At 49.9% G+C, this 8,807-nt stretch overlaps 1 non-coding gene and 1 pseudogene across 1 annotated transcript; one reads left to right on the plus strand and one right to left on the minus strand.

Annotated features, from left to right (window-relative positions):
- The first annotated feature begins 2,849 nt into the window (after positions 1-2,849).
- LOC141022943 (uncharacterized) lies at positions 2,850-6,629 on the plus strand (annotated as a pseudogene).
- A 1,695-nt stretch (positions 6,630-8,324) lies between these two features.
- Positions 8,325-8,411, minus strand: TRNAS-UGA (transfer RNA serine (anticodon UGA)). Its single transcript has one exon. It is a non-coding gene; the product is annotated as a tRNA-Ser (tRNA).
- Positions 8,412-8,807: the final 396 nt, after the last annotated feature.

Raw genomic sequence — 8,807 nt, forward strand, 5'->3', positions numbered from 1 at the left:
ATAACCCTAACCCCTGGGTGGGCGAAAGATGGAGACAATACTGCCGTTGAAGCGCAAGAGTGAGCAGCAGTCCGGTCAGCCCTTGCTTTCTCAACTTGAGCAGGAAACTTCCAACCAAATAGGAGGGAGGGGCACTCTCAAATAGGAATGCTAACATAAAACGCGTGCTCTTGAGTGTCAATTCCTCTTCTGACCGAAGTGAATAACAAACATCCCTTCCATCTGGACACTGAATAATGAGAGAATCGTAGAAGTTATCGGAATCCGGGGCTAGAGTCTTTGGCTGAACATCCACAGATGATCGATTCCCTGCGCTAGCAAGTATTGGATTGGAGTGGGGGTTAGTTGGCTCACCATATGGTATAGATCGATAGATATATTTGATACGTCCTATAACATGGAGATGGAGATAGCCAAGCCCCTTTCTCGAAAGGCAAACCCTCTTTATCATCCAACACAGGATCTCCCTATGGAATACCACCATTGTCTTTCTCCATCTCACTCAATAGTATATATCGGTATAAATAGCTCAGCTCACGAAATAGAGCGAGCAAGAGCTCGAACTTGGTAGGAAAGTTCGGATAAGTCGACTCGACTCCTTAGTGCAGCGTACACTTGCTTCAGCAAAACGAGGCTCATCCATTTGTTTTGATCCGAATCACACTCTAGACCAGCTCTTCTTATAGAGAAGGAACTCCACTTTGACAGTCATACGAGAGGGAAGAGACTCAAAGTTGATGAGAATAGTCGATTTGACCGGTATCACGAATAGCAGTTTTAGTAGAAAAGGGCGTTGATGATTGAAAGGATTTCTCCTCGAACCACTAGTAACTATGTCAGCTTTTGTCATTCTGATGATACTGAATCGGATCAATATTTGGAATAACAATATCAGATCTATCAAATCGATTCATCATCGAGAATGGAATAGTATAACATAGGAATTTGATCCAAACAAACTCCGAATTGGGATTTCTTATTGGATCAGGAATCCCATTGCATTTTGCATCCTTTTCCATTTTGCTTCTTTCAGGCAGTTTTGGCTCGCAATAAAGCTAGGGTCCTGATCGAGCAAGACTACGTCCTATCTATCTACCTCTCCAAACACAATATCTTGAGTACCTATGATGGTGACTACATCTGCTGGCATGTGATGTTTGGACATAGAATCGAGTCCTTGTGAATGGGCAAAGCCAGGTGCTCTTATTTTACAACGGTAGGGACGATTACTCCCATTACTGACAAGAAAGACACCAAATTCACCTTTAGGTGCTTCAACTGCGGTATAGGTAGAAGGAGCTGGTACGGAAAAACCTTCTGTATAAAGTTCGAAATGGTGAATTGAGGTAGAGTAGACCGATGATCCGGTAGTCATTTGGCCGGCTATGGAAAGAAAAAGCTTGCATCTGCTCCCCCTAAACTATAACGGGTCCCATCTCTCTCCAAACCTAACGTGGTAGTTTCCCATCATAAGGCTTTCCATCTATAGATTGAGCCATTACCCACCAAGGATCCCATTCGTTCAGAACTCAGTCGACTGCTTCTATAGATAAGGCGGAACGTCCTTAGTTCAGCATTATAGCACATAGTCTCCGACGCTACTACAGCGCTTCGCTAACTCGAAGCGCCTCGCTATGAGAATGACGCGTCGCTAACGCTCGGCTAAGTCGTCGAACCCTCGCGCTGACCATTCGCTTTCTCAGTAGCGAAAGCGCTTCTCTTTGCCCCTTAACTTCATAAAGTATTTGGAAAGAAAAGAAAGAGATTCTTGGTTTTATTGCTCCCGCTTCCTCATCTGCGCTCGTCAAGCCAACTTTGCTTTTTGGGAGGCGAAAGAGGGGTTGAAGCGGACATGTCGAAATGACAGCATCGAAGATATCTATATACACAGGAACGCTTATTCTGGACTGCGTTCCGGAAAAAGTAGCCTACTTGACAGAAAGGGCGGGCACTCTCGGCGCGGAGGTAGGCACTCTCGTCTTTCAACCCCACCGTCACTTTGAATTTAGTGGGGCACTGTTTACTTACAGCCTCTACGAGTTGCAAGTGAATGGGGCCGGTGCGTGGTGAACGGAAGGGTTCATCAAGCCATTTCTCGCCTTAACCCCTAAACTAAATAGGAAGAGGCGTACTTGACTAATAGGGGGCAATTGCATTGCACCTGACTGTGAGGGACCTCTTGATACCTTATGTTCACTTCCTAACTAGTAGCCGGTTTCCTGTCGCGGAAGCCTTTTCCCAGTGCGCGGAGCCCCGATGAGGAAGGTGTTAGTGCTTTCTCATGGGGTCAATAATGCTAATCCCTCTTTTTGTGCCGGGAAGAAGATAAGAAAAGGCGAAGCCTTCTCTTGGTTTCCCAACCTGTTGCTTCTAAAGGCTGCCCTCTCTCGGCTGGATTTTGGTGCAGCCTACTGCGAGGATCCCGTATCCCGTACATCGTCTTTCTCCCTCCTGGGTTCCCGTGGTTCCTATGCCGCCGCGTTTCCCGGTCCTTTTCTTTTAGTGCTTCGACCCGAAGCGATAGCTTGACGCGTTTTCCGTGGATAAGATGGCAGCGCTCCAGCTCACTAAAGAATGGGACGGCAGTGGTCCGCCGGCAAGCTCGTTCTGATCCTGGACGCAGTACATTGGAATCCTGAAGCACCACCACGAACGCTACCGCGCGTGCGCCTGCGGTGCGGTAAGGCACCACCCTGTTGTGCCAGCAGCCAACTCCGGCGTGTCAGCTTAGTTATCCTCATCAAGCCACAACCTTGATGTCTAGCTTCCCAACTAGTAGACGGTTCCCTTTCCCCCGGATCAATGAAGAAGGGAGAAGTCAGTTGATTCCTCCGAAGAACTGGAAGCGAAGCGCTATGCCGGGGCGAGGGGACGGGAAAAGAAACTGCTCCGAAGAAAGATATTGGGGTTCCCAATGCTTCTCCACGCCCAACGAGATGCGCCAACCTCGGGATGCTTTACTCCTAACCCCACGGCGGTTCCGAGACGGAGCTTAACCTGAGTCTCGGTTAAGAACGGCGATGATCTACGTTTCACACGGCGCACGATTCCATGGATAGTTTCATTCGAGATCGTGATGGAGGACATAGCTTACGATCATCGGCTTTGATCATGCCACTAGGCATTTGATTAGGACATTGCACAATGATCCGAACACTTTGTCGCATCTCTTCAATACGGATACAGTAACGATCATAGCGATCTCCTCTGGTACCTACTGGTACGTCAAGATCCGATTGGTCATGAACATCGTAAGGTGCTGCTCTTCGCGAATCCCAGCATACCCCAGGTTGGGATGGGTAGGCCCACCACTTCACTTTTGCACTTTCACTTAGGCCCGGGCCAAGTCAGTGGGGGGACCCTGTCGGGCTCCTTCCCCCCCAAAACAAACTGTACGTGGGAGTTTCCCTTCATACGGCTCGAATCATTCTCAGATGCCCCGAGAGGCATCTTTCCTTATGATCTGGTGGTTCACACGCGCGCAAACGAGCACCGGCCGCAACAGCAAGGAACTATGACCAATAGAGTCAGACACAGAGCGTCATACTTCTTTATCTTGTGATGGTTGAGGAGTTTCTTTCTCAGAGGGTGCGGGACGCTTGCGGAGTCCGTGCCTTCCGTACCACCACAGGTCGTTCTTGGGCAGATCCCGCTCCTAAACATAAGGGAGGGATAGGGGGAAAGGGGCCCTAAAAATCATATAAATAGGGTTGTAGAAAGACCACTTTCATTCGACGTTCCGGGGCGCCCGATTCGATCGACGAATTTGGCGAGCTGATCCGCTTTGATCCAGGAGAAAGCCCAGTCAGCCACCTTTTCGGTGCAGGTCACGTGACCTACAGCTCGGCCTTCGCTTTTTGAGACTTCCTCTACCCACATCTCTATGTGCCCGCAGCACTTTCATATGGAGAAAGATGGGCTTACCATGTTCCATCAATAGCACCTAACCTATGCCGATTTTGGCGGACCGTGCTCCACCCCGGTGAACTCATGCGGTTCCGACGTGCCCAGAGGCCAGAGGCGAATCCGTTCACGGTCCGTAGGACCAACACCATTCGAAGGTTGATGGCCCGCCCCGCCTAGAATAGGAATCTTTGACTGGGCTTACACACATTCGCTCACTTACGCTGTCCCCCCTCAGCTCACCCTAGCCCCGGGTACGTCGTCTCCAAGGCTTCACACAAAATCTTCACTGACAACATATGCATGCTTTTGTAGGGTCAGGCAGAACCGTTGTTGCCTGATGGGAACTTCCCCCATATTGCTATCAATGTCTTCATGTCGCACGACCTCTTAACATTACACCACTGAATCCCCAATCCTTTGCTTGCTGTGCAGTGACAGTACCAATATCCACTAATCGTTGTTTCCAGATACGGTTGCCGGTTGACATCTCTTCTAATTCGTCGATACGAGAAGCAAATTGTTGTGTGGAGGAATCAATATCTCGACATAAGCCAAGAGGCAGATCTTGTGCCACTCCACCAGGTCGTATGAAACTGGCATGCATCCTGGCTCCCGGGACTCTTTCATAGAATTCCAACAATTTCTCCCGCTCCTCAAAAGCCCAAAGGAACGGAGTTGATGCTCCCACATCCATAGCATGAGTAGTTGAAGCAAGTGAATGATTTGAAATTCGAGTTATTTCACAGAATAACACTCTTATATATTGAGCTCGTAATGGTACCTCACAATTCAAAAGTCTCTCTACGGCTGAAGAATGAGCGTGTTCTTGGGCCATCGTAGAAACATAGATAGGGTCAACGACGGAACGAACAACGAAACTTTACGACAGCTTTTTCGTACACGTTCACTTGCATCACATACACAAGTGCTCTCTGAACCGTGCAATAAGGTCACCCATAACACGGCTCTCCCACTGGAGTTACCTTAGCCCCGGGCCATGCTATTCCATGATATTGGAAAAAGTTGACTAATTATTATCATCGTCTTGAAAGCTGGGCGCCTTTTGAATATGAGTGGGGCTCCTAGTCTAGGCGGCGCCTTCGTGGAGCCAAACCGAAGGAAGAGCAAAAGGGCGAGGCCACACCCGGCTTCGAATAGGAGGGGGGCTTAGCTCTGGATCCCGCCTGCTTGCAGAAATGAATGGATCAGAAAGGGGGCTGGGTTCTATTTCCGGGCCGGGCAGGAGGTGAAGGCCAGAAGAAGAAGAGAAGTGCGCCTTCCCGGTAAGGAAGAGGATAAAAAGGTGCTGTCATCTATCTCGACCTGTTTCCCGAGGCGTTGGAAATGAAGACCGGCTCAGAGAATCACTGGCGTGCTTTCTCTCCCCCATCGTTTCGCCAACAAAGAAGTCATCCTTGACTTGACTATTGACCATTCCATCCCTACCGAGCCGCCTCTTCGAAGTATTTACCTCTGCCTTTCTTTTTTGAGAACATACCCTTCAAATCAAAAAGAAAAAAAGAAAGAGAAGTTCCTCGTCTGTGATTTAATCGGCCCTAAGGGAGTTTACTCGACCCATTCTCCAGTCTCCCGCACTGCTCAAGTGTGCGACTCCGTATGAGGACCTCCTTCCCTTTTGCTCTGCCCACTCTCTGTTCACACGGTTATCAAAGCGGAGGAAGGGCGGGCAGCAGGTACCACGAGCCCTCTGTCCCACACATCTATCAAGAAGCAAGTGTAGTTCACCGGTTCCACCGAATGCTCCTATCTCTCGGCAAAGATCGTGTGAGTGTGCAGTTATGCTTCGGATGCTTCGCCATGGAATAGATCGATTCAGTTCCCCTTCTTTTCTGGTGCACTCGCTTTGTATCTCCGACACACAAGGAAGGACGCGGTGGGAAGAAAGCTGCCCTAGCCTCTGTCCGGTCGATCATTCCGCTGGCATCTTGCATTCACGCCTCCGTTTGACTGCCGCTCGGGAATGTAGTTGTAGATACGTGGGTCGTTGGCTCCACCTCTTATCTCCTTCTACGACATGCTGTAGTCGTCGCCATATTCAATATGTCACTTAGTCATATCTGCCTCGCAGCGGGTCAGCACCTCCGAAAGAAAGGGAGGGAGGACTTCATTCAGTGACTCCGCGATCGCCCTCTAAACGATCAAAATAAGGTAAAGCTTGAAGATAAGTTTTGTACTCGATTAATTTCTCAGTCCCTCTAGTCGGGTGGGCGCCGGCCGGCCGGATCCCCCTGAAAACCGTACGTGCGGGTCTCCCCGCATGCGGCTCACGCCATTTGAGGTGGCCCAGCCCAGCATTCATTCGCAAATCCTGTAGTGAAATTGAGACTGCTCGACCTCGGAAGCTAATTCGCGTGTAGGCAGCGCTGTCTTAATACCGTTGACTGTATCTATTCATTGATACATTGGCTCGCTCCCCCCCTCTTTTTTCAAGAATGAATGAGCCGCTCGGACCTTCCATTTCCGTCAAATGACCCGGCTTCCCCTGGCTCTTCCACCGTCCGGGCTCCCTTTCCTCCCTATGCTCCCCCGGCGCAGGCCCACCACGCTTCGCGCCTGCGGCGTTTTCGCCAGACGGTCTTTGCCAGTAGTGCCATCCTCCCCGCAGGCTGTCTGTATGGGTGGGTTGTCCCTTGCTGCTACGTTCTGTTAGGCGCTATGAATTACAGGAAATTCAGTGGTTGACTTGGACAGCAGGCGGGTTACACGTTCCACTGTGCCGAGATGTGAGGTGCAGGTGGTGATGATCACCCCGGGGTATGCGCTAGCGCCCTTGACGGGCACTCCAGGACCCGCCTACGCTCGTGAAAACCCAGGTCGGTCCTCCGACCAGATGTGTGGATAACGAGGCCACCTTCACAACCTTCTCCCTTCTATCTTTATCCAAAGTCAGGTAGGGCGGTTCGCTTGAGTTGCTCAACCGTCCCTTTGCCCGGTGCTCATGACGCGCTACGGAACCTCCACCGTGCTAGCGGCATAGGAGCCTACTCAGCGTCAGCGGCTTCGTGCCGCACTGGAGTGATCCAATATGTGGTTCCGCACGTTCCACCACTTCTCCGTTCATTTCCAATACTGATCGTGAAACACCATGAGCAGCAGGATGTTGAGGTCCGGAATTCGAAGTGAAATTCTTGATTTGCCCGTTCCTAGTCGTCATGGGAAAGAAATAAGAAAGAAATAAGAAAGAGATTATTCCCCTAGAGCTTGTCCAGTACCACCAGTACTCAAAATGCATCTCCGCGCGTCTACCTGGCGCTTTTATTAGCCGCCTTGCATGCAAGCGAAGCGCTATTGGCGGCAATTAATAGCTCACTGAGCGATGATTGATGCAGTCAGTCAGTGCCCTCGATTATTCTATTCCTGATAGAAGGATCATGGCGCCCCGGAAGCATTCCATCCAGCAGCAGCATCTCCTTCAACCACGCGAGGACAAAACTGATGTTAGCTACATTCGAGCGTTCACCGCACAGAGGCGATCTCGAACACTACCTATGATAATAAATCCAAAGGAAAGGTCGACAAAATGATTCAATCTGACTTTATCGGTATTCTGGATTGAGTAAAAAAGGGATATATGAAGTTCAAGGCCTTGCCAAAACCGTCATGGCCCTATTATGTATAGGCCGTACTAAGCCAATAGCGAATAACAAACTCTTTCCTGCTCCCTCGACCTTAATTAACTCCCCCATCCTGCCAAGCCTCAGCTGCCAGCCCATTGTATCTAAGCACACTGCGGCAAATTGATACAAGTAGCTAAAGATCTCGCATCCGACATCTCCGGCCGAACGGTTAGGCAACACTAGGGCGCCTGGGTCAAAATTCCGCTTACCAAACAAGATGTCGAGAGGCGAACTCTGTAATTCCCCTCCTGCAAAAGTGATAGCGGCTGTAGCATCCGTGTGGAAGAGGGTAAGCTTTCGGCAACACCTTTTGCAGATTGGAAAGGATGAATACTTGTGTTGGGTCCTGCAGACCAGGATAGCCTCAGATCAAAACCTAATAAATGTACCTGGGGTTGATCATATTTTTTGGGCAATAAGTATTCAGGAATTTGAGCGCTTATGTAGCTAAAAACTCTGCCACCTGAATACTTGATTCATTAAGGTCGTCACCCTATACCCGGAAGTCTCTATCGTTTTCTTTGTCTGTTAAGCTTCACAGGGTTGGGACTCCCTAAATCAAACTGCAATCGTTGTTTATCAACCACTCACGACGACACCGAGATCTTCGACTTAGCTCCCACAGGTCATCCACCCGGGGCGGAAGATAACGAAAGGGAGACAAAGTCCTAACTAAATCAACACACAATAACCTCAACCTTCTACCCATTCCATCCATCATATCAGTCGAGGAGATTCGTTCTTATCTATAGATAAGGCAAGAGAGAACTTATGACCTCGCGGATGGAGAGGGATTCGAACCCCCGGTATTCCTATCAATACTTCGGTTTTCAAGACCGACTCTTTCAACCGCTCAGACATCCATCCCTGCGCTCGCCCTCCCTATCTATCTGCGCGCTGGCAGGTAGGGGCAACTCTATGTGATTCGCTACGCTTGCTTGCGCCCCACCCCGTAAGCTGACTCTATTGCCTAGCGGTTAGCGACACTTTTCCGGTAGTACGAATCGCTACGCTTCGCTTCTTTCTATATGATAATATGCACCGTCGGATCACTAAGGCCGACTTTCGTCTCTGCTCGACGGGTGAGTCTTGCAGTCAAGCTCCCTTCTGCCTTTGCACTCGAGGACCAATGTCCGTCTGGCCCGAGGAAACCTTTGCACGCCTCCGTTACCTTTTGGGAGGCCTACGCCCCATAGAAACTGTCTACCTGAGACTGTCCCTTGGCCCGCGGGTCTGACACAAGGTTAGAATCCGAGCTCTTCC

Source organism: Aegilops tauschii, chromosome 1 (assembly GCF_002575655.3).
Source record: "Aegilops tauschii subsp. strangulata cultivar AL8/78 chromosome 1, Aet v6.0, whole genome shotgun sequence".
NCBI classification, from domain to species: domain Eukaryota; kingdom Viridiplantae; phylum Streptophyta; class Magnoliopsida; order Poales; family Poaceae; genus Aegilops; species Aegilops tauschii.